Source organism: Python bivittatus, unplaced genomic scaffold (assembly GCF_059951505.1).
Source record: "Python bivittatus isolate LINGU-HERP-01145 unplaced genomic scaffold, Pbiv_v1 ctg000590_np1212, whole genome shotgun sequence".
NCBI lineage: Eukaryota > Metazoa > Chordata > Lepidosauria > Squamata > Pythonidae > Python > Python bivittatus.
This window is the reverse complement of record NW_028277086.1, coordinates 5,168,812-5,195,042: the sequence shown is the minus strand read 5'-3', so window position 1 is coordinate 5,195,042 and position 26,231 is coordinate 5,168,812. Positions and strand designations below refer to the sequence as shown.

At 42.6% G+C, this 26,231-nt stretch overlaps 1 protein-coding gene and 1 long non-coding RNA gene across 4 annotated transcripts in view; one reads left to right on the top strand and one right to left on the bottom strand.

Moving 5' to 3' along the window:
• PTK2 (protein tyrosine kinase 2) overlaps window positions 1-775 on the bottom strand; it is a 224,564-nt gene extending 223,789 nt beyond the window's left edge. For 2 of the 3 annotated variants that reach the window (XM_088148916.1, XM_088148917.1), the window contains exon 1: window positions 495-775. The gene's annotated coding sequence lies outside the window, so the exon portion shown is untranslated. The remainder of the gene's footprint in view (window positions 1-494) is intronic. The other variant, XM_088148915.1, reaches the window with a different exon arrangement.
• On the top strand, window positions 743-12,292 carry LOC112541864 (uncharacterized). The gene is made up of 3 exons (XR_015797544.1): window positions 743-978; window positions 8,768-8,942; window positions 11,388-12,292. It is a non-coding gene; the product is annotated as an uncharacterized LOC112541864 (long non-coding RNA).
• The last annotated feature ends 13,939 nt before the right edge of the window (window positions 12,293-26,231 follow it).

Genomic DNA, 26,231 nt, shown 5'->3' with positions numbered 1-26,231 from the left:
GCCGCCGAGGCACCCGGCCCGGCCCGGCTTCGCTCCGCTCCGCGCCGGGGAAGCGGCGACACCCGGGCCTGCACGGACCCGCCGGACCTCCCCGCTGCCTCCGCTGACCCACCGCGCGCCCTCCCCCGCACGCCGCTTCCCGGGGGCGGGGGCGCGGGTCCGGGCGCCCATTTCCGCCCCCGGCCCCTCTCCCGCGGGGAGCCGCATCCAGAAGCCGGAGGGGCGCGCGCGGGGCGACGGGCCGCGAGGGGCATCCCTCCGCCCGCTCCCCCCGCGGCGCCCATTCAAACCCGAGGGTCGCCTCCCGCGGAGGCAGGGGGCGCCCGCCGGCCGCACGTGCGCCGCGCGAAGGGGTCGTGCCGGGGCCCCTCCCCCTCCCCCTCCCCCTCCCCCCCGACCAGGGGCAGCGGCGTGCCGAGGGGGGGGCCGCTGCGCCCCGCGGACCCATAAGGCGCAGCCGCCCCACGCCCCCTTCCCGGCTCTCCCTCACTCACCGGTCCAGCCGTGAGGCGTTGGCGGCGGCTAAGGCGGAGAGGACGGACGGCCAGGCGAGGGAGACGCGCCCTCAGGGCTGCCCGGCGGCCGCCTCCTCGGAAAGCGCTCCTGCCGTCCCGCCCGGCGGCCGCTTCCAGGCCGCTCCCCCTCGCCTCAGCCTCCTCAGCCTCAGCTCAGCCTCAGCCTCCCCTCCCGGCGCGCTGCACGCTGGGAGACGGCGCGGCCGCCCGGGTGGCGCGCGCACAGGACGGCGCGCGCCCGCTCGCGCGACTGGAAGATGGCTGCGAGGGGCGGCGGCGGCGGCGGCGGGGGACGCGCGGCCCCGCCCGCTGGCTTCCCCTGCCCCCCCCCGCGGCGCGGGCGAAGGGGGCGGGCCGCGCGCCCGAGGGGAGCGGAGGCTCCTCCTCCTCGCCCCGCGCCGAAGGAGCGTTCGCGCAGCGCCCGCTTTCTCTCTCTCTGCGCCACCGCCGACAGCCCTGCGAGGTAGGCTGAGGGTCGGCGTCTCCCTCTCCCTCTCCCTCCCCCCAAGCGTGCCCCGTGGTCTCGGTGCAGGGCGAGGCGAAAGCCGAAGCCGGGCGCGTACGTTGCGAGCCCCCTTTTGCAGAAGCGTTCCCGCCGGGTTTTCCAACAACGACCCTGTGAGGTAGCTCAGGCGAGGAGGGAACGGGCCCTCGCCCTCTCCGCTGCTGCTCAGACACCGTTCGCTGAGCGGTAGCTTCGCCTAAGCCCTGGCGGGGCTGGTCAGGCATTGCTTTCAGTGGCCCGTTACAGCAAACCATGGTTTATTCTCGTTTTCTGAATAGACCGCAAGTGGGCAGGGTTTATGCGACAAGCTCAGCTGTAAACCACGTTTTAGAAAACTAAATGATTGCCAGGTTCAAATAAACCACGTTAAGTTTCTGCATCTGGAGACCTCCAGAGATATGGACTTCCACTCCCAGAATTCCATAGCTGGCACGGCCAGTGCGGAGAATTCTGGGAACTGAAGTCCGCCTATCTGGAGGGCTGCAAGGCTGAGGTAGGCTGGTGTGCAAGCAGCAGATCGGACCCTACCTTGAACATACTAAATCGTCTATTATTTTCAGCAGATGCGCAGATCTCATCCTTACCAGCAGTCCTCCGCCTTAGCTCAGGCTGAGAGGCAGCGTCCCGCAGCTGACTTAGAATTCGAATCCGGATCACCTGAAGCAGATATGCTGGTGCAACAATGTCATGCATGTCATGATGCTGTTGCTCAAATGGTGCAAATTATGGAACGGCAGCATGGTGCCCACAGTGCTTCTTGCTCACCCAAGGAGCACGTCCAGCCATGGGAAGACAGAGCCATCTCCACACGCTTTACTCCATATGCAGAAACAGATTACTGCATACCGGATGCTTTTATTTCAAATTCCTTTTTTGATAATCCCTGGACTGGAATTTGTCTTTTTCACAGCTTCACATGCTGAATTGACATCTTCGCTGAAGTACCCTCTGCAGCCCCAAGATTTTTTCCCTGATTCATACAGACAGCTTAAAATGTATGTTTTGGCCCCCACGTGCAATGAGTTCAGCAGAGTAGCTGTGTAAACTGCCACGAGTCATACGATTCTAATGGTATATAAATTGTTAAAAAAAAAAAAAAACCATGGTAAGCCAAAGAGAGGAAAAGCACATGAGATAGGAGGCCCCTACTCTCCAGACTTTCCAGAAAGTAGTCAAGACCTGGCTCTGCCACCTGGCATGGGGCAAGAAAAGGGACAACCAACCCTGGAGGTAGCTAGCACCTTGAAGATGCCCCCATATGTTAGCATCTTTTTGACCACCAGCATCTTGGAAGATATTTATGTATGTATTTGGTTTTATTGTATTTTTATACTATGTTTATTCTATTTTAACTAATATTTATTCATTGTTTTTATTGTAAGCTGCCCAGAGTCACTTACTCGTGAGATAGGCGGTGTCTAAATTTGAAATATAAATAAATAAATAAAATAATAATAATAATTTATTCAACTTATATACCGCCCGATTCTCAACAACTCTGGGTGACTCACAACAATCAAACAAGTTACGATAAAAATCAATAAAAAAAAAGATTAAGGAGAGAGAGAAATAGATGGAAGATAGATAGATGGATGGATGGATGGATAGATAGATAGATAGATAGATAGATAGATAGATAGATAGATAGATAGATAGATAGATAGATAGAAGTATAGCTAAATCTATTTAATTATAGCTTGCCACCCAGACCAAACCAGAGCTGCTGTGCAATCCCTAACTTTGAGGTGGTGAGAATCTTAGGCTGAGTCTCAGCAAGTTCCACTTAGTTTGTTCAGAAAACCTTTAGCTTATTAATGGTCATGGGGTTGCAACTTGGGGATCCTCCTGGACTCTTGACTTCTGCTGAAGCAGCAGATGGAAGCTATGGCCAGGAGGAACTTTGCTCAGTCACAGCCTTACTGAGCGCTAGTGATAGTAACTCTTGCCTCGTTGCCACACGTCTCGACTACACCCTGGAAGGGGACCCTGGAACTTCATTTGCTGCAAAACCCAGCAGCCGCAATGTTAGCAGGCGCGTACCTATTGTTATGTAGAACCAATTCTCCATCGTGGCAGGGTCTACTCATTAGTTGCCAAGAGCAGTTCAAAGTGCTGGTTATAATCTGTGGGGCCCTGCATGGCTTGATTGTAGGTTACCTGAGGAACCATGTCCTCCAGGTTGAATCCACTTGGACCATGTGTTGGAGGGGCTTGGGGTTCTGCCCCACAAGACAGCAAAGACAAGCTATCTTTTAGTGTCCGCTCTGCCTTGGAACACCCTGTGCCCAGATTTGTGCCAGTTACCCTCCTTACTGGTGTCCCTCGCTGCCTCTTTACTTCTTTCAAACTCGTCACTTGTATTCAGTCCACATGCTTGCAGCACCGATGCATTCTTAATCTTAATAATTCTTGTTTGACAACACACACTTTTCAAGTATCCCATTCTACATTCTACTTACTTTTATAACTCTCCTGAGAAACTCAGCCTGAACTTCCTTATAGCAAAGTGGACAGACACACATTCTTATGTGTACCAACGCTGGCGTCTTTCAACAAACATTCATCATGACAGACCCTATACTACCCACTACCCCTTCTGCCAGCATTGTGTACATCTTAGAATTTCTCCATCAATTTCCTCATTTAAGTGAGAATTCTTCCGAGGGACACATATTCCCTCTCTTTGTGTATAACTCTCAAATGATTGCTTCATTTTCCCTTGGTCTTTGATACATTCATCTTCAGATCTAACTCCTTGTTGCATCATATAATCTGCCCAATATTTGCTGAAAATTATTCAAATTCTCTACACAGCATCCTGTGTATACAAAAGTGCACATCCCCAGGTAACACAGCACTACGGTCACCAGAGGTAGTCCTTGCTTAAGGACTGTTCATTTGATGATGGTTCAAAGTTATGACAGCCTCAGAAAAAGTGCTTTACAACCTCTACTCACAACCATCGCAAACTGTTGTGCCACCCCCGCGATCACATGATCATGATTTGCGACCTTTTCTTTACAGTCGTTAAGCTAATCACCATGTTCATTAAGTGAATCACATGGTTGTTAAGTGAATTCTAGCAAAAAAAAGTCATTTGGGAAGCTGGATTCGCTTAATGACCACAGTGATTCGCTTAATGACCATCATAAAAAGTCATAAAATCAGTTCCGGTCACGTGGTGACTTGCTTAATGACCGTCCCACTTAACGACCAATTTTCCAGTGCCTATTGTGGTTGTTAAGCAAGGACTACCTGTACAATAATTCTTTAGGCATTTCTTCATCAATACATTAAACAACCGGGGGACACCACATGTCTTTGTTGTACCCCTTGCTCAATGTTGAACCATTCACTAAGAATTCCATTTATTCTCCTGTAAGCTTACTTCCATCAAGCGCCACTCTTAATCACATCTGGAGCTTGTCTGCATTTACAGCCTTTAAGCTTCTTGTTTTCTTAAACTGGCTGAATGTGAAGCTGGCTTAAGAAATCTCTTTCCAGATTTCAACCCCTTCCTCCACTTAGACCATGATATTCCGTTTACCACAGGCCCAGATCGGTGGATTCCCATGCTGCTTTACCCCTCCTGACCCCATAAAAAAAAGAAAGAAAGGAAACCCCAGTTTTACCATTTTTCTTGTCTCTTGGGCTGGAAGGGGACAGTGGCAAAACTCTTGTTAATTTCACTTGATTTTTTTTTTTTTTTAAGCCCCCGTGTTCCTGCCAGGGTGCACAGTCACCAACTGGAAGGGAGGCATTTGCCTACTGTGAAAGGAAACACAGAGGATGAAAAAGACTTGAGCTGGCACCAGTCGGAAAATGCTACTTTTGATGTGCAGTGGAAAAAGAAAGGCCGCACCCCAACAACCGGCCCCTTCTCGATAGGCCTGGTAGGCAGATGTGGTTCTGGCAAGGCATTGGGTGGTTCTGCCCCTGGCCTTGCTGCCTACGGGACTTCGGAGATAAAGACCCGCACTTTAAGGATGTGGGTTACCCTCGCTGTGCCATTTCGTCCAGGTAGAATTGAAGGTGGTGTGACGCCACTTTATGAATTCCTTTTCGTCCATTTTTTTTTCTTGGATACAAACATTTAAAAGCTATGTCATTACCACTCTGAGACATATTACTGTCCTTTCCATGCAGTTTCTGAAATCTTTCAGCCATTCCCTTGCTGCAGTTTTATCCCAAATCGTTTAACTACTGTAAGTTTCAATTCCACTCTACTGGAAGCTGTTTATTCCTCTTGGATTTGATTATGTGCCATCCAGTTGTCATCAACTTTTAGCAACCACATAGATAGAATTTCTCCACAACAATCTGTCCCTGACCTGGCCTTCCAGCTGTGCGCCCACCGTCACCTTCTAGCTGTTTTCCTCTCTCCCCCTCGCCCACCCTTCCCTCCTTTGTCAGGTTACTGACTTCAGATAGACCCCATAACATTCACAAGAGAGAGAGTCTTCCTCAATTTGACACTGACCCAATCTGGTTGTCTCTTCTCTTTCTACAGAGAGTAGAAAGACTAAAGAAGTCAGACTAAATACTGATTGATTGATTGATTGATTGATTGATTGATTGATTATGTGTCATCAAGTCATTTTTGATTCCTAGCGACCACATAGCTAGATTTTCTCCATGACGATCTGTCCCTAACCTGCTCTTTCAAGTCTTCCAATGGCAGACTTATCGCCTCTGTAACTGAGTCCACCCACCTTGCTGCTGGTCATCCTCTTATCTTTCCTTCCCCCTTTCCCAGCATCAGAGCCTTCTTCAGAGAGCTCAGTCTTCACATCGTGTGTCTGAAATTGCCCACTTCCGAAACGGTTCTTTATTTCCATCGCTCTGCATATTCTCTGCCTCTTTCAATTTTAACTGTTCTTTTGCTCTCTTTGACTACTTTTTTGCAACCCTTTCCTCTCTATACATATGGTAAGATATCATCCTAATTTTTTGCAGCAGTCTTACATGCATTTCTTCTCATTAACAGCCTTTGTCACTTCATCGTTCCACCAAGTGTCCTTTTTCATGCTTCCTGTTAGCGTAACTCTACCTGGTTCTGTGGAACTCTGTACCATAACTCTTTTCACTCTGTTCCAGCCATGCTCTTTCTTCACATCCTCTTTCCATCCATTCTGTTGGGAGATTATCTTCTAATACTTTCATACAGCTCATTCTTTATCTTCCCACTGTCTTTATACTTTCATTCTAATTTCTTATTCTTTTTTCCCACCTCCATTTTTCCCTAAGATGCACTCTTGACACCACCAAACACTGATTCTCTTATGGCTTTGTGTTCTGTGTGGATCTAACTAAATGGCTTGCTCAACAAATCGTGGTTTAAAAATTGTGGGTTGATACAGAGTTTGAACCACAACCACCAATAAGGAATTCTGAAGAACTTGAAATCTGGCACATTGTTTTATTTGGTTTTGTTGATTCAAATACAGGGTTGTCCAAGTTGTGTATTGTAAGTATTTTGAAGTACAGTGGTACCTCGGGATACGAACGCCTCTACTAACGAACTTTTTGGGTTACGACCAGCTCCGGCTGCAAAAATTTACCTCGATGTGTGAACTCCGCCTCGGGGTACGGCCATTTTTCCGCCCTGACACGTGGTCCGCGGCCGTTTTCCCACCGCACCGCGCCGCGCCCGGCCGTTTTCCCGCCGCGCCCGGCCGTTTTCCCGCCGCGCCGTGGCCGGCCGTTTTCCCGCCCCTGATGCGTGACGCCAGAACGGATTAACGGTAATTACATTGAACCTTATGGGAAAATTCGCTTCGGGGTGTGACCAAATTCGGAGGGCGGAACGGATTAACAGGATTTACATTGAACCCTATGGGGAAATTTGCATCGGGTTACGACCAACTCGGGATACGCCCAGAGTCACGGAACGGATTAAGTTCGTATCCTGAGGTACCACTGTATACAATTTCTTTGAATATATTAGTGCTACATACTATAATGAACTTATTTCATGATTGTTTGTTGAATAAACCACAGTTGCTGGGTTCATAACACATTCACCCCAAACTCTGTGTGTGTGTGTGAATTTAGCAACAGTGAAGATTAATGGTGTGAATTGTGTGTGAATTTAGCAATGGTGTGTGAATTTAGCAACAGTGAGCATTAATGGGAACTCAATTCATCAGTCGCTTCGCATTTTGGGGGGCCTAATGTAGTATAGGCAGCATCTGAACTTCTATCGTAATGATTCCCACCCATGCCGTTTCCTCTTTTAATTTTCTAAGTGTTTAATAAACCCGTAAATCCCCATGCTGAATTGGTACAAACCATAAAATAACAATGAACTAAATTACAACATAATAATCATTAAAATTTCAGTTGCTGTATAGGGATGTTACAGAGGGAGGATAGTTTTAAGCAGAAGATGAAAATAGTAATCTAGCATTTTACAGCTTAGCAGTAGCTAAGCAACTCCTGTTCTACTTCAGGAGAATAAATATTAATGAAAAGAGCAAAAATCTGGTCTAGTTAACAGAGATAAGGACGGGCTCTTCTGAATTCTGGGGTTAATATGGAGGAAATGCAGCAAAAAAGAAGTGTCTAAGATTTAACATGTACAAACTAATCCTATCTATGTCTACTTGAATAAAACCTCATTGCATCCAGATGGGCTGGTTTATACATTGCAGTAAATGTGTGGTTTGTTTAACCCTGGATTATTCAGTAAATAACACTTAGTTGGATTCATACAGCATGCTAAGCCAAATGAGCAGCAAATCGTATTTTGTCTTAGCATGGTACGTGGATACAGCCAGTGGGATTTATTTACTTATTTATATATTAGATTTGGAGTCCACCCGACTCCAAACAACTCTGGGCAGCTTACAGTTAAAAATAAATATTGTAAAAGAATAAAAAGAGCCTATGAATTTGGAAAACAACATATCAGACAACCAACCAGGGCTCCAGAGAGACTCTGTTCCAAGGCGTGGGAGAACAGCCAGGTTTTTGAGGATTTCTGGATCCCATTCTAGGTAAATACAGAACTACAGTGCAAATTCAAATTAATCTCTAACTCATCATTTCATACCTTTAAAACATTACTGAATATTCAAACAAAGGAATATTTCCCCTCAAACACAGAAGGTTGTCAGCTTGATCCCCTAAGAATTAGGTGGATTAAAGCTATTACGTCTGGGCTGCAAAACGCCAGATGGCCACTAGATGCCAGCAAAGAGTTCTTTCTGTCTCTGTGCTCCCCTTGAGAGATTGTCCAGTGTTTTGAAGTTCAGATGTGGTAGCTTGGTGTTCGTGCATTAGCTTCTTTTCAAATGACTGATAAGGCATAAAGAATCTTTCTTAATTCCTAAAGTTTTTTTTTTCTAACTTGCAAGAAATACTCAAAATAGGCTTTCAGGATTACAATTTAACTGAGTCAGAAGGTAATTTCCTGCAACAAATAGAGTTCCAAACAGTTCAGAATAAAATTTGGATAAATTATGAACCTTATTTCTAAATGTGAGGGTCCACATTCCATTTCATGTAAAAGGTGAAGGCATCTATACTGTGAATCTCTGCTTAGGACAAAATATCTGCACCTCTCTTATGGTAGCTTCGTACAACCCAGGACTAAACACGCAGCCTTTGAGTGGTGTGTGGACCAACCAAAAAAAAAAAAAAATGATTTCAGTTACATGTGATTAAAATTAAATATAGTTAATATGATAATCCTCAGTCATACATTGACATTTTCTGTTTCTGACACATTAAATTTGACAAACAGGTTTTGGAGCTCCCAGCATTACATCCAAGGCTTTCAGAGATATTTCAGGATGAAGACATTTAAATATGGCATGGCACCATTCAGTGTAACTCATCCACATGTTTCTGTCAACCAGCCTTCCCATCTGGGGTGCCCAGATGTGTTCATCCACCACATACAGGATTCACAGGAACAGGTAGGGCTGCTCACCAACTCAGCGAGTTGAAATCCAGTATTTTAAAGCAACAGACTGGGGAGACCCGCTGCAGATATATAGGACTTGTTTATAAGTGGGTGCCAAGACAGAATTTTCCTAAGCAGAACAACTCGGTTTTCTCTCTCGGCTACTCGAAGGCTGTCTGTATTTAGTCACACCACGAGAGACCCGAAGTGGTGCTAAGCGACTGTATTGCTCCTTACAAGCCATAACGTACTGCTTTTTATTTTTTTATTTTTTTCCTACTCGGGAAAAGTCAAGCGTGAATAAAATTTGGCACTACGTTGTAAATGTTCAGGAAAGCTTGGGCATGTGCTCAAGAGGAGAATAAATAAGTCAAGCAACTTCTGTGCTCCTGGAGGGCCCTGTACCGAGGCACCATTGATCTTTGCTATTTATGTATGAATTATATCATTATTAATTATAATGCCAAAAGCCAACCTCACTTTGCATGGACAACTGAGCAGGTATCATACGCAAGGCAGGGAATGTTTTTGTACTACCCTTGTTAGTGGTCTATTTCTAGTCTGGGTTCATATTACACACACCAGACCAGTGTTTCTTAACCTTGGCAACTTTAAGAGGTGTGGACTTCAACTCCCAGAATTCCCCAGCCAGACCAGTGTTTCTTAACCTTGGCAACTTTAAGAGGTGTGGACTTCAACTCCCAGAATTCTGGGAGTTGAAGTCCACACCTCTTAAAGTTGCCAAGGTTGAGAAACACTGCACTAGGCCATGCTAAAATGGGGCAGGGTACTTTGTGGTTCAGTACATTGTGGGAACTCAACTCTTGAGGTCTGCCAGTCATACTACACCCCCTGGATGTATAAGCAGTTGCAAACTCTTCCTAATGGATGATATTTTCCTGCCTATAAATCACACCAAATGTTCAGAAATTCTTGGCGGGTGGGGGAAGAAGTCAACCTCTTCAATCACAGTGCAAAAGCCAAGAGGCACATGTTCATGTGTACTTTGTGCTTGGTGCTGAGGCATGCGGGAGGAGAAGAATTGAACCATGGCTGATTGCAATGCACCACCTTGGGGTTGCAAGCACACAGCCAGGGCTAGTTACAAACTGGCTTGTTTTCCACATCTGGCAAAACCCATTGTCTTAGCATGTTATGGGAACAAGACCATTGTATGAAACATGATATGGTTATGCATATCATCATAGGCAGCCCAGGACAAGCCATGATGATGTCATGTGCATTATGACATCACACAAATGTGACTGGCGCAAATTACAGAATTGCATCATTTGTATGATGATGTCATCAGGCATGTGATGCTGTCATGAGATGTGATGTTGTTGTGAGAAAAAGGAATCTTTGGGTGAAAAAGACAAGTTTTTAGAGGCCTCAGATGAATGGGATCACCTTAATAAGATTGAAACATAAAGGCATGTGGAAGCATCCTTGAAGCTGATGTGAACCAGGCCGGTTGTAAACTCCTTATCACAAACATTCCCATAGCAACCTGGGCATCTGCCCTGAGGGAGGATGCCTTCTTCCTGGCATTTGGCACCTTGAATTAATTTGTGTCTTCTTCTCTGTGACACTGTTGTTTTACTAGCAGTTAACAGATAACAGAGGGGCAGAGAGTAACTTGAGAACTATTGCTTATTTAGGTATGCCTGCATCATCATATGAATATGTATGTGTATACGTTCTTTTTCCCTTCCCCTTCTTGTAGATCTGTATAAATATCAGAGCATCCATTTTGCCTGTAGGGGAGTGCCTCCCACTAACTTTTGGTGGGGTCCCCCTCCAGTACGTACTGCTCAATAAACACTGCAGTGAAGCCTTCATTATTCTGCATTTGTGTCCTGTGTTTTGATCCCACATTGTCATGAGACATGTGATCTCACCACTCTACAGACACTTGTGTGTAATATATTGTGAGAACATAGTAATTGTGTTTTGTTAAATAGTTTTACTCCAGTTGAGTGAACCCACCCATGATATTTTGAGGCAAGTTTTACTTGTCTTAACTGCTGGGTTTAGATAACACCCTGAGACAAAATCAAACAAGCCACAATCATGGTGCAAATTGTAAAGCTCATCTATGATGCCTCTTCATGATTTTAACCCTATTTATTCAGAAGAAAGCGCTATAGAGTTCAGTAGGGTTGTATTCCTCTTAAGTGTGGTTAGGGTTCCAACTAAGAACAATCATCAGAGTCAAGAGGGAATAAGAAATACCTGTACTAGGACACCTGTAACAATTTTATGCAAGTTTTACTGGTCATGGCAATCCTAAAAAGAAACTGAGGACTTCCCACCAGAATCTTCCCACCAGAACTACAGTTAGCAGAATTTGCTAGGGAGAGAGCTAACAAGTACTTTAAGGCTGCTTTGTCAAGCTATGCCAGTGTTTTGCCTATTCAGTGGTAAGTGACACAGTCTTCATTCTGCTACCTTATAGTTTTCTTCCCAGCTTGACAACAGTTGGGGCTTCGATAGAAGACCACCAGAAAATCCGAGAGCGATAGGTCGGACTAGGAGGTTGGACAAACATCTCAGAAAAAGGTATTAGCAAACCACTTCTGCTCTGTTGCCAAGAGAAATCTCTCAAAGTCACCAGATGTTGAGCTCCACTCAAGGGAGAAGATGATACTTATCCTGCCGTTTTCCAGTTGACCACCTTACACACAGTATTATTTGTTAACTCCTTTGATTACAGAGCAGCTAAGTCCCATCTTCCCCCAAAGCTCTGAATCTAAATAAAATCCTAAATGTTGCATCTGTAATCAATAGCACCATTGTATGACTTTAATGGGGCACATTCTTCAAATGACAGAATAAATTCATACAAATCTTTTGTGTGTGTCACATCATTGTAATAGGGTTTGAAAGTTACAGCCCTAGGATTACTTGCTTTTCTAGTATTTGCTATTGTTCTTGCTATTGTTATAACATAGGACAAAACTGAGAGAGTAAATTATGGACCATTGCTCTCCCCCTGCAACTCCCCGTATGCCTGCTAGGAATTTACTGCAGGAAAGAGAGTTTCGTTCTTGTCACAAGTAGCCTGATATATTGGCAACTTAACTGTTCTCTCCCTTCTTTCCTTTCCCAGAGTAGCCATTCATAATTTTAAAGAAAGGGAATCACCTTTCAAGACATTGACTTCATTCTTGATTTAAAATATAAGAAGAAAGGAAGGCTGAAATAATTACAGTTTCTCTGAAATCAAATATGGCTGCATGTTTTAGCAGCTATGCTGAATGTGTAATGAAAATATTAATAAACTAAGATGTTTAAATAGTTACTGCCCTTGGTGTTCTCTGAGCTTGGCTGTTTGCTTGCAGACATTTCATTACCCAACTAGGTAAGATCATCAATGCTAGTGAGTGTGGGGTTTGCTCCCTGTTTATATACAGTAGCTTGCCCTGCCAGTGTTGTTGGGGGTGTTGTTTTCTCCTTGGTAGTTCCTTGATCAGGGTATTGTTTTCTGCTTGATTGTTTGTCTGGTGTTAATCCCTGCTTATCTGGGGGTTGGCTGCTGGAGAGAATGTGTTCTGGACTTTTTTTTTTTCCTTCTTAGCTTTGTGTTGTCTCTTTTGAATGGTGTGCAAATATGGTTTATTTCTGTGTGTCTATTGATGGCTGATTTATCTGGATGTCTAGCTTCCAGGAATCCCCTAGCGTTTTTGGATTTAGCTCAGTCTAAGATGGTCACAGTTTTCCAGTTGAAACTATGGTTGAGTTGGTCCATGTGTTATGAGATTGAGGAGTTTTCAACCCAACCTCCCTCAAAAGGAGCTGTGTAAGAACATTATTCAGATGAGCACAAATACACTGCAACACCCAGAACACCAGAAGAAGGAAACAGAACATCTATACAACATCTTCCAACAAAATGGAACCCAGAAAACTTTATCAAAAAGTGCCTGATCACTCAACCCACTACAGCACAACCAGCACAAGCTATGAAAAGGATGACACTCCCATACATCAAAAACATCTCAGAAACAACCAACAGACTATTACAACCACACAGAATCACCATAGCACACAAACAAATTAAAGCCCTCCAAAACATTTTAAGTAAACCAAAAGACCCAGTAGCCCAAGAAGAAAAAACAGGAGTCATCTACAACATACTGTACAGTGTAAGAACTATAACAGCCACTATATAGGACAGACAGGCAGAAGGCTAGCACAGCACATCCATGAACACCAACTAGCAATCAGAAGACATGATGAAAACGCCTTAATCTCACAACAACAAATGGACAGACTTAACCACAGTTTCAACTGGGAAACTGTGAGCGTCCTAGACCAGCTAAATCGAAAAACGGTAGGGAATTCCTGGAAGTTTGGCATTCAGACAAATCAGCCATCAGTAGACATATAGAAATAAACCATATTTACACACATTCAAAAGGTACAATGAAAAAGCTAAGGAGAAAACAAAAAGGCCAGAACACATCTTCTCTAGTGACCAATACCCAGATAAGCAGGGATTAACATCAGACAATCAAGCAGAAAACAATATCCTGATCAAGAAACTACCAAGGGAAAAGCCAGACCATCACCAACACTGGCAGGGCAAGCTACTGTATATAAACCAGGAGCAAACCCCACACTCACTAGCATTGATGACGTTGCCTAGTTGGGTAATGAAATGTCTGCAAGCAAACAGCCAAGTTCAGAGAGCACCAAGGACTGCGCAAAGCACTGACTGATTGACAAGGTGCAAAAGGAAAAAGTCCAGAGGCAGAATTGAGGTGGAAATGCTCAAATCATCCACTGCTGTGCAGATAAATGAAAATCACAGCCTTTAAAAACCAAATGCAAAGGTTAAAAATGCATAACAGACTTGCAACATATATGCCCATTAAACAGGTAATTAATTTCTTGGCCATTAAAATAAACCCGCTACAGGCTTCACAATTAAAGAGTTAGCAGAGGTTACACACAGGCTAACAGTAATCCTGGAAGCAAAATCCCCTCTAAATTTGAGGTCTCCATAATAGTCTACTGTGATCCATGCCCCCCTCCTTCCACTCACTGGTGGCCATCAGTACCAGGAGCGCTGCTGTGTTCTGCAGTGTTGTTATGGCTTCGCACTAGTTGTGTGGGGTAACTGTGAGTGCCTAAGACATTAAATCGCTTCTTCAGAGTTGCCCACTGCTACAGTTCTATAGAGCCAAAGTAAGAGACATGGCCAAAGCAAGAATGGGGGGGGGGGATTGGCAGTTCCCCAAGAATGTCAGAAGCGGTGCCAGTTTTCTCACTTGGCAGTACGGAAGGGAAGCTGTACAATTCCCTGCCACTCACTTAAAGCAGCTGCCCAGGAAAATCGGCAGTGGGGGAACAGAATTCCTTACATGCTGCCCAGAAGATGGGAAACGGGGAGGCGAAGCTAATTTACGCCCAGGGTTTTCAAGAAATTTAGCATGAGCAGCACAGGCCACTGAAATTAACAGCTCGGCATCTATTTATTCATCCCGGTGGAAAATTCTGACTGAGAAAGAAGCAAGTTGGAAGGACTTCAATCATTTTTTAAATCCACTTCCTTTTCTTTTCCAGTCTTTTCCCATCACGGCATTCGTACCCGTATATTTAATTATTTACATTTGACAATAAATATAATGCTCTTTGGTGTATTTAGTTTTTAAGTTCACGTTAAGAAATAACAGAATAACTGCATCTGGAATGCTGCTTTAAGCTTTATTGTTTGAATTATTGGGTTTGGTTTAATTGCTAGCAGCTGAACAAATAATATTAACAGTACAATACAGACCAAGGCTAGGAACCTCCTAAAATAAGGCCTGTTTTTAACTGAGTTAAGCGTGCAGTTACAGGACATATTTGTATTTTTAGCATACATACTTTGCTATATGCAAGTGTTCATTCTAGCAAGACCACCCACCCACAATTTGAATTAGTTAACAATATCACCACCCCAGAGGAAAAAGAATCCAGCCATATTGTCAACAAAAATATTGCTAGTTAACAGAATGTTATTCATAAAGCAAAGTTTTCTTGCAGAGTAGTAGTGGAATAAGCTGAAGAAAAAGAAAATATTCTTTTTGGTAATAACCTGTGATGGAACCAGACTGGATTAATTACAGGTTGTCCTCAGGTTATGACCATTCGTTCAGCAACTATTGAAAGTTATGACAGCGCTGAACAAATGGTACTTACGACCAGTCCTCAGAGTTCTGGCCATCGCAGCATCCTCACAGTCACACAATCATGATTTCTGATGTCTCCTGCTGGCTTCCCAGAAGCAAATTCAGTGGGGTAGCCAGCAGGAAGTTGGAAGTCGCAGTCACATGAGTTCCTCACTTAATAACCCACATGGTCCTCAGGTTACAACAGCAAGCAGGACTGCCAGAACTGTCGCTCAGCAGTGTGGGCATGTGACATCGTGCTTTACGACCACATCGCTTAGTGATTGCAATGCCGGTCCCAACTGCTATCGTAAACTGAGGACTATCTGTACCAGGATGCAATTAACTGTCAAAAGGAACCTAGCAACAGAAATGCCGTGTCAGATCTGAATTTTCACATTTTAGTGGTAAGATACATACATCTCCAAAGACCTGAGACATTCGTCTGCAAAATGTTATATTTTCCTGCTTGGAAATTCTGTTGCATATTCTGTCTGAATTCATGTGTTTGTGTGTGTCCATGTGGATATGTATCAATCTGCATGCTTTAATCTGCAACCAAAGAAAACTACTTTAAACTCTTATTTACTGCTTCTTGACATGTTGCCATTAAAAGTCATTGTGCTAATTAAGAAAGCTCCCAGAATGTTTAAAGCATATTTTCAATAGAGAAATAATCCTTTTTCTACAAACTCAATAGAGAACATCACTTGGCATAACAAGGTATTTCAACAGTACATCAGCAGAAACCAATTTTACTATTTCAACAAAGTATAGCAATGAATGTTTCTACATCCAGATGCCTTATGTTGCAACATCTCTGATCTGTATCCTGTTAGCAGTCTCTGTCTGATACAATCAGTTATATATTTTAGCTGTATTTCACTAACAGCAACATCCACATTCAACCTTTAATCAAGAACTTAAGCATGCTAATTCAGGAAATAAACCTAAAACAGTGTTTTTCAAACTTGACAACTTTAAGATGTGTGGACTTCAACTCCCAGAATTCCCCAGCCAACATGCTGGCTGGGGAATTCTGGGAATTGAAGTCCACACATCTTAAGGTTGCCAAGTTTGAAAAACACTGTCCTAAAATATATAGAAATATGTTCCTCGTCCTCCATACTTTAGTTGTGTCAGTTACGTTTACATTCTTTTCACAACCAAAGTTCATTCACACACATGTTGCTGTCATGTGGAAAACTCTGAGAAAGATTTCTCCCTTACATATCACCTTTAATTGTAATTTACTTAAATGTCTGATTGTAGCATGGCCATTTTAGGTGACCTTGTGCGAGTCACTAACTTTTAGACTCATCTAAGTCATAAGGTTGCTCTGACATCAGGAAGAGAGCGAAAAACATCTGAGAAAAAAATCCGAATGAAAAACGAAATGCCGTTTCCAAAGCCCAGCTCTAAAATTCACAGCCAGTCGTAGTCTTCCCCACAGATTCCCTTTGGTGTCTGAGAAAATTTGGGAAAAAGGCAAAATTCAGGAAATAGAAGTTCTCACTACCCTGCCTGTGTTCATGGATTGGCATTTGCAACCGGATTTTGAAATAACTGAATCTTCAGTCACCATGAAAAACAACATGGATTTTGCAGAACCATTCTTGTTCTTGTGAGGGCAAAGGAAGATTTAGCAGAAGATCAGAAGGGGACAGGATGAGGAGATAGGAAAGCCATTATTTCATTATATGTGAGAAAATTAGATGGTCCTGAATTCTGGCAAGATTATCTTCTCTGTCTCTCAACCAGTTGACAATGCTCCTTTACGGGCGGATGGATGGTTCTAAATTTGACGCCCACATGGTAGGAATGTAGGAAACACTCCGACGTTAGTGTTTCTTTGAATTGAAACGGGATGCTGGATTGAAAGGAGTTTTGATCTGACCCAGCAGACTTTTCTTCACGTTTCTATTATTTGTTGTTCAGGCTGATATTGTCAAGAGGTCTGCTCTCCAAATACTAAGCAGTGGGGCTCCAAGTTTGGTTCCAGAAAGAACCTTCAGGTGCTTGGAAGAGCAAATGTACTCTTCTGCCGTTTTTTAAAGCTGCAGGTAGGGGCTACGTTTGTGCATCTGTGCATTGCCGAAGCGCCATTTTCTAATCAGTTCCAGAATTCGGCACAGACCTACCAATCAGATCCAACCCTGCTTAGCTTCCCTGCCTGGTCAGAGTCACCCCCTACCTCATGCCACCTATGGGAAGGGCCCATAGCTGGAAAATAACAGAGAGAACCACCAAGTCTGCCTTGTTCAGAAATGGGAAGATTTGTGCCAGAATGGCTTCACCCTATTCAGGATCTTTCCATGCAATTCAGTGCAAACATTGTTCTAAGCCATGGTTTGCTTAACTACGTTTTAATGAATGTGCTGCAGTTGGCTGGTTTAGATGAACGTCTAAACGGTAAAGCGCAGCATATAATCCCCATTGGTTGGGTACCCGCAACACACTTGGTCAAAGAAAGCAACCTCATCATGGCTTCGCATGTTATGTGAACTTGGCCACATACATGCAGATATGACCAAGATTTATAGTCATGCTACATCTTCATGGATTGATTTGGTTTTGGCTAAGTGTGTTATGTGAACCCAGCCATTGTGGTTTCATAAGCCATGGTGTATACCTTTGTGCAATGAATGGACTTTACACGTGTCCTCCTTCTGACTTTTGGATTATAGCTCCTATCACGACACACTTGTCATTTCTTGGGGTCTGTAGTCCAACATACCAGGAAAGTCTCTGGTGTGGTGGTAAAGGTACTGCATGTGGACTGGAGACAGCAGGGTTCAAGAGCCCCTGTGTGACGTGGGAATAATCACACTCTCAGTCCAACTTCACAAGGTAGCAGATACACCACCCTGAACCACTTCAATAAAATACATCTAGAAGGCACTAATTTGGGGAAAGTCGGTTAATACTGTCACCCTAAATTTACCTTCAAAATAGGTAAGTTATCCCAACCAGCACCATTGTATTAAGCTTGGCTATTTTATCCAGGGAGCTAAACAAGGTAGCCATCTAGTAACACAGAACTGCCCCAGGGCTCGCTCTGTCTCTGGCTACAGCACACAACTTTTTCCACACTAGCTTTGGAGGCAGGCCTCCCCAACTCACAAAAAAGCAGATGGGTCTAAGACAAAAATTAATTCTGATTTTATTTTATTTTTTATACTTAATTAAATTGTGTATTTAATATATTTACTCTCTGATCATGCATTTAATTATTTTCCCCTTCTGTCACACTAAAGATCTCTGGGAACTGCACCATGGAATTTCGGTGTCTGCTTGCAGCTCTGGGAAACCCAGTGGGACAGTACGGTCTTTGTAAGAGATATTCTGTAGAGAAAAATTATTGTCTTCACAGTCAGAAAAGGAACACAGAATCAACCTGAATGAATTTTATCTTTGCTGTAAACTGCCCAGAATTGTTTCAATGAGATGGGCAGTGCAAATTTGATTAATAATAATAACAACAACAACTTATGAACTCATTGAAAAACAATAAAATTTCTTGTATTCCACATGAAATGATAGCCTTCAAATCTCCACTTGTTCCCTGTGGCCCAGACAGTTACAAAATAAAATATGGTATTAATTTGTAATTAATTACTTAATTACAAAGATATACTGTAATATTTCTTTGGTTATGATTTAAGGTGAACAAAGCCATTGTGGTTGGAAAACCATAGTTTACGGCTTAGAACTACATGTGAATCCAGCCATTGTCAGCTTATTCAACAAACCATCATTAAAACATGGCTTAGTGTGATGTGGGAACCCAAGAATTAAGAATACATTAGTATCCCAATCTGATCTTAATGACACAATTTGCTATTGTTAATCTGCTCAATCTGTGATAAAGTACCAGGGGGATGGATAATTTTATTTTACTTTATAGCATGAAATAATATCTTATTTCAAAATTCTGACTTTCCCACTACTCAGAAAAAGTTGCTATGGGGCAGAAAACATATCTTGGCAAACTAAAAGTTTCAACACTAGATAAATTGGACAAAGAGCACCTTGTTGCACCTTGAACAAAGACAGCAGCTTATGGTTGATGAATCAGTCCAGTATGAGAAGTGAAGCAAAGGCCAAAGCAAACATCTATTTGATCCAAAACATGCCAGGCAGGAAGCTTTTAACTTATTTTGCAAACAGAGCAAATCAAAGATGCCATGTATGAAATCAATGCTTCATTAATCCATCCAGAAAACCTACAAAGAGTCTCCTTGAAGCAACCATATTTCTATTTCAGGAATCCTTGAAAAAAGAAATGCTGCTACTTAGCCAACAAAGAGAGGGCAAATAGAACTGGTTTAATAATGAATCAACAGATATCACAGATATATCATGGAAAATGCCTGACGTTCTTGTGGATCTCTATTGTCCACCCAGTGGAGAGACACAGCTGTTAACTGGAAGGAAGGAAAATACAGGCATTATGAATTAATAGGAGAATAGTATTTAGTTCAGGAGAAGACTCCTGAGAATGCTGTGGACAGCCAAGAAAACAAACCAACGGATCATCAGACAAATCAACCCAGAGTTCTCACTCGAGGCACAAATGACCAGGCTCATATTATCCTGCTTTGGACACATGATGAGAAGACCCAGTTCTCTGGAGAAGGCTCTGATGCTGGGAAAGGTGGAAGGAAAGAGAAGAAGAGGATGACCAGCAGCAAGGTGGATGGACTTAGTTACAATGGTGATGGGTGCACCATTGGGAGATCTGAAAGAACAGGTTAGGGACAGGTTGGAGAAAATCTAACTGTGTGGTCGCTAGGAGTCAAAAATGACTTGATGACACATAATCAGTCAATCAGTATTTAGTCTGACTTCTACTCTCTGTAGAAACAGACAACCAGACTTGTCAGTGCCAAATTGAGGGATATTCTCTTTTTTGTGAATGTTATGGAGTCTATCTGAAGTCAGTAACCTGACAAAGGAGGGTAGGGTGAGTGAGGGGGAGAGAGGAAAACAGCTAGAAGGTGAAGTTTATATAGTTACAATTGATAGCTGTAACCTTAGCCATCACTTCAATTCACTGCCCACTTACTGTCCTAGTACTAACATTAAAAAAAAAAAAAGTTAGTTATCAGGCCCAGATATTAGTAGAGGTACCTTTAAGTCCCTGTAATTACTGATTGATGCCTGGCCTGGATCAGGACTTCCTTGACTTTTTTGATTTTCTGACACCAAACTGGTGTTGGCTCTTAGCGACTACACAGATTTTCTCTAGGATGATCTGTCCCCAACCTGTTCTTTCAAGTCTCCCAATGGTGCACTCATCACCACTGTAACTGAGTCCATCCACCTTGCTGCTGGCCGTCCTCTTCTTCTCTTTCCTTCTACCTTTCCCAGCATTAGAGACTTTTCCAGAGAGCTGGGCCTTCACATAGTGTGTCTGAAGTAGGATAATTTGAGCCTGGCCATTTGTGCTTTGAGTGAGAATTCTGGGTTGATTTTTTCGATGAACCATCGGTTTGTTTTCTTGGCTGTCCATGGTCTTCTCAGGAGTCTTCTCTAACACCAAAGTTCAAAGGTATCAATACACTTCCTATCCTGCTTCTTCAAAGTCCAGCTTTCACTTCTACAGAGGGTCACAATTGCCTGCACAATTCTGATCTTCCTTGACTTGCTGCAATTAATTGAGCCTCAGTTCCTGGCAGCTCTAGAGAAAGAGATGAAACAAACTGGCATGTCACTACATCTCTCCCAAACTGTTCTAGGCAGTGCCATGTCATCTGAATTTGCTGGTTTTCCTCATTTTTTCTTGCCCCTTTCCTGCTCTGTCTCATAAATTCTAAGTCATTATTCATCACCCCTTTCTGTCTTGGTAGTTCTGAAAAGCAAGATAGAGACAAATTTAATAGCTTATGCAAGAATATCACCATGTATATTTGCTAGAGTTGCATTTAAAATAGGACAATTTTACATTAGCAATTCAGCATTTTATGTGTTTGGGTACAGATGCATATACTGTATACACAGAAAGAGAGAAAATTAGTTCTATTTTACTTTTTGGATCCAGCCCATCCAAGAAAATGTACAATATAATATAGCCGAAATTAATGCCTTAAAAACAAATGATCCAGAAAATTATTAAAAAGCAGCACATAAACATTTTGAAAGATAACTCCATATGTGAAAGGAGACACATTAAAAACTGAGATGAAGCATTTCAACTTTTAAACCTGTTTTGTGATGTCAGGACTAACTCCCTTCAGGGTTTCCTAACTGGCAAACATGGTTAGAAGGATAGGCAGTTTTTCTAAACTTTACCTTCTTCAACCAAATTCTTAAACATACACTAACAACATGTATTATCCCAGCAGATGCTATTCCTGCAAATGGAGATGCATGCATCGTAGAATTTGATATGCAAAAACATCAACACGTACGTGGTCCACACCATACAACTTCTTTCAAGAGTGGAGACACAGTGACTAAGCATCCCGCAGAGGATAAGGAATGTCCAAAGTTAGAAAATTGGGTTTTTCACATTGTGAGTGGCCAAACATTTTCTTCTGACTGAAACCTCCAGCTGTGGTTCCTAGTTGAACAGAGGCACAGTTACTGCCTCCCGGATGTCTTCTGAAGATGCCCAGGGCAGAAGATGATGGCTTTGGGGCTACTGTGCTGTCACAGTGGGCTTAAGTGGGGGAATATATTATAGTAAATTATTCCTGAAATGCAGGATTACATACAAAATATAAAATAGAAAGGTGAGTGATATGCAGGATAATAGGGGATATAGAGCTTGGAAGCATCAGCTATATAAATCCATTTCAGGCATGTCTTCTAAATGTTATTTAGCCAGAATTTTATCTCCCTTCCCATATGCTATATGGAAATGGAAGCATTCATTAAATCTGTGAGTTCCAAAAAATTACCTGGAGAATTTAATTCAGGATGTCAATTCATTACAGCCAATTCATTACAAACTCTGGCTGAATATTCAGTGTGGTGTTGAAGCCACTGTTCTAGCAAACCTTTTCCTTCATTTTACAGTTGTGGCTAAGTGGGATGGTAATCAAGACATTGTTTATGAAACATTTTGGCAGTCAATGGCTGGAGTGCAGAAATATCCTGCCAGGAAATACCATCTCATTAATGACAATGGCCGATTCTTCCAGAACCCTGACACAATGGGCTAAAAAGATGTATTCACACAAAAAGAAGCTAGAATACGTTGGCTGTTGAATAATACACACACTCACACACACAAAGGTCATCTGAGCAACAGACAATCGCCTTTATTTTAGCACCACCCTGAAGATTACAAACCTGCCCACGCTGTTATATTTCAGTTTATATTAGTCATCCTTTATTTTTTGGGTTGGGAGTTTGATAGTTAAAGGTTCCATTTCCTCTTCAAATGATTAAAACTCCTTGAATGGGCAAAGCCACAGATCAACTAAAACGGAAAAAAAAAAATCATGTTCCTGAACTTCTGCATGATGGAGATTTCAAAATGTCAGGGTACATTGGCTCCTCTGAGCATCCTGAATTGTATTGATTATTTTGTTCTTGTCCCATCCCCATTTCCTGCGAAAGAAATCTCTCTAAAATGTCCACGTCTTTCCCACCTCTACTCTAAAGTAACATCTTAAGTTCAATGGGACTTATCTCATTTTATGGGGAGAGCGTGTCAAAAAAGTCTATCAAGACTGCAACCACGTGATCAGAGCTCTCCCCCTTTTTAATCCATGTTGTAAGCATGGCCTGTGTAAAAAAGGGCTGGGCTTCAAATGACAGTTGTGGGCACCATCTTCACTTTTTTTGACCCCCTGAGTTGCCCCTCTTATATTGATTCCTTTAATCTGGAGACTTTAGAAGACCTGACATTTCAGAATTCTTCTGAAATCTGTTAACTGGAGACCATATAAAGATCTTTTATAACAAACACTGTGCCATTGGCTATTGTCTCTAGCAGCTAAACTACTGTATAGTAAATGATGTAGCTTGCAAATATAACTGATTTCACTGAGTAGAAAAATCAACATTCTCTGTCTTCCTAAAGTTAAAGGGAAATTCTTCATTTGATGAAGTTTTGGCAAACAGCTTTATTATAAAATGTACTAGTAGTGTAACTACTAGCACTACTAGTACGTATTATAAAATGTACTAGTAAAATATAACTACTCTGATTAATTACAGATTGATTTGCCCTTGAAGACAACCCAAGAACTGAATGTAGAAAGGCTTATCAGTCAAGTCTATGTAGGACTCTTCATAACATCATCAGCTTAGCCGAATTCTCTGGTTATTAACCCAAATCAAGATAACAAATGATAGCTGTGGATTCTAGATGGCCTGGCTACCAAAAGAAATACCTGTTTCTGTGTCTCTTGTCCTCTCTCGGCATTCATCTGCCAATGCTGTTCTTCAAATGTCTTTGCTATCAAAGGGAAGGTTGATGATGACCTGGGATTCTATGGAATTACATGGAATTGCCTCTCTTGGAAGACCCGCCCGATGCCCACCTTGTACTCTTTTAGGGAACTGACAAAGGCTTTTAAAATTAGCCAATGTCCCCCACGCATTTTCAGTGTTTTCATTTGAAAATTCTCTTCCCATCGAAGCCGCTAGTGTGATGGAAGACATGAGCGAAGGGGATCCTGGAATGGAGATTCACGGTTACAGGGAGGGGGGAGAGACATTCCAAGGAAATCATCTCCTCAGCCCCCAGCCGGAGCGTGTGAAAGTGAAGGAGACTGGCCCCTCCCTAAGGGCATAGTGGTTATAGTTGCTGTCGTTGGGAGATTAGAGTTAGTCTGGTAAGATTCTGCCTATTAGGTCCAAGCTAATAAAGAAGCTGAGCTGATTTCTGGATTGTCTCATGTGATTTTTGGGCTGAACCTGACAGTTAGTTTGAAATCCTGGAACTGAAAGTGTTGGTGGAAAGTTGGTAGATAGATGCATTGATCCAGGCAGATGTATTACCTCAACTGTGACGCACACAAATAACATTTAAAGTTTCCCCTTCCCCTTTCCAATGTTTCTGCATTCCTCATATATAAGAGCAAAAAACAAAAACCAGATTTCTAACTCTGATAATAAATTTTTAAAAGTCTCCTTCAGCTGAACTCAGGTTCTGGTGACTTCATGGAGACTTTCACATAGTTTTCTTTCTAACAATATGGAAGAGGTTTGTCCTTGCCTTCTTCCAGGATCTCTTTTTGGGGGGCTTCCTAGTCTACTCTACAACTCTGGAGTTTCTTGGTGGTCTCCTATCCAAATACCAAAGCCTAGCTTCAAAGCTCCAAGAAAGTCACAATAAATAAATGTATTCAGCATTCTTGACTGACTGATTATATTTCATCAAGTTGGTATCCACTCTTAGTGACCACATGGACTTTCTCCATAATGATCTGTCCCTGTAATGGTATGGGAAAGACCTTGGGAGACGGGGCCCAGAGAAGCTCCTAGGAACGATCAGATAAGAGACAGCATAGCCTGCAGCTGGATAGAGGGCAGGGCAAGAGGCTCAGAAGAGACCTTCCCTAGTTTCTTGGGCGATAAAGGAGATCGGGGGGAGAATTGTACTTTCAGACTTGCAAGATTCTGTCAATGTAGCATTACAATAAGGTAGAATTAGCTCATCTGGTTGTGGTTCCTATTCAGTTTACCCTGCGAGGCTGACAGTCCTTTTCCTGGTCTTTCAGGTTTTTCAACCATGCACCCATTGCCACTGCAACTGAGTCCCTCCACCTTGCTGCTGGCCATCCTCTTCTTCTCTTTCTTTCCACATTTCCCAGCATCAGGGCATCCTCCAGAGAACTCGGTCTTCAGAAAATGTGTCTAAAGTAGGATAATTTGACCCTGATAGAAGCCAATATGTGTAGCTCAAGGTTGAACTGTGGAGTCCTTGGGGTTCTCTAAGCTTGGTTGTTTTCTTGCAAATGTTTCGTTACCCGGCTAGGTAACATCTTCAATGTGAGGTAACATCTTCAGAAGATGTTACCTAGCCGGGTAACGAAATGTTTGCAAGAAAACAACCAAGCTCAGAGAACCCCAAGGACTCCACAATTTGAGCCTGATCATTTGTATCTTGAGGGAGATCTCTGGGTTGATTTGTTCAATGATCCATCAGTTTGTTTTTTTGGCTGTCATGGTATTCTCAGGAGTCTTCTTCAATACCAAAGTTCAAAAGTGTCAATAATCTTCCTATCCTGCTTCTTCAAAGTCCAACTTTCACTTTCATAAAGTGTCCCAGGGAATACTATGCGTTGCACAATTCTGATCTCGTAGGTATAGACACATCACAGCATTTGAATATCTTTTCCAAGGCCTTCCAAGGCATATTTCTTGATGGTTTGTTCCTTTACTGTTGACGGTTGATCCTAAAAGACAGAAGTTATCCACCACTTTGATATCTTCATTGTCAATTCTAAGGCTGGTTGTTGTCGTCATTAATTTGATCTTCTTTAATTTTAGTCCCATTTTTTTCACCGTGCTCCTTGACTTTTATTACTAGGGCTTGCAGATCCTTTGCATTTTTGCTATCAAAGTAGCGCCATCAGCACAGCATAGTTCTTCCTCCATTTTTAAAACCATGCTCATCTTCTTCCAAACTAGTTTCCCTTAATGTATATATTCATCATATAGGTTGAATAAACAAAGGGAGAGTATATAGCCTTGTCTTACTCTTTTGTGAACCTGGAGCACGTTTGTTTCATCATGTACTGTCCGTACTGTGGCTTCCTGACCTAAGTGTAGGTTTCTCATGAGGACAATGAGATGTTCTGAGATTTCCATTTTTAAAGCACATTCCACAGCTTGACATGACTGAAGGCCTTTTTATAGTCAATGAAGCAGTTATTGACTTATTTTGGTGTGTACAGCATATGAGTTGTTATTTTTTCATATCAAATTCTAAAATGCATGTATCTCCATTTGCAGGTATAGCATCTACCGGGATAACACGTGTTGTTAGTGTATGTTTAAGAATTCTGCTTTTGCATGTGGAATTATCTTTCAAAGTGTTTATGTGCTGCTCTTTTACAATTTATCTGGTATTCCAACCACAAGCAGCACATCCTGCTTGCATGTTTTGTTGATTTCAGATTGAACTTGACCATAAAACTTGTCAACCTCTCCTTCTTCTGCATCAGCAATTGGAATATGAA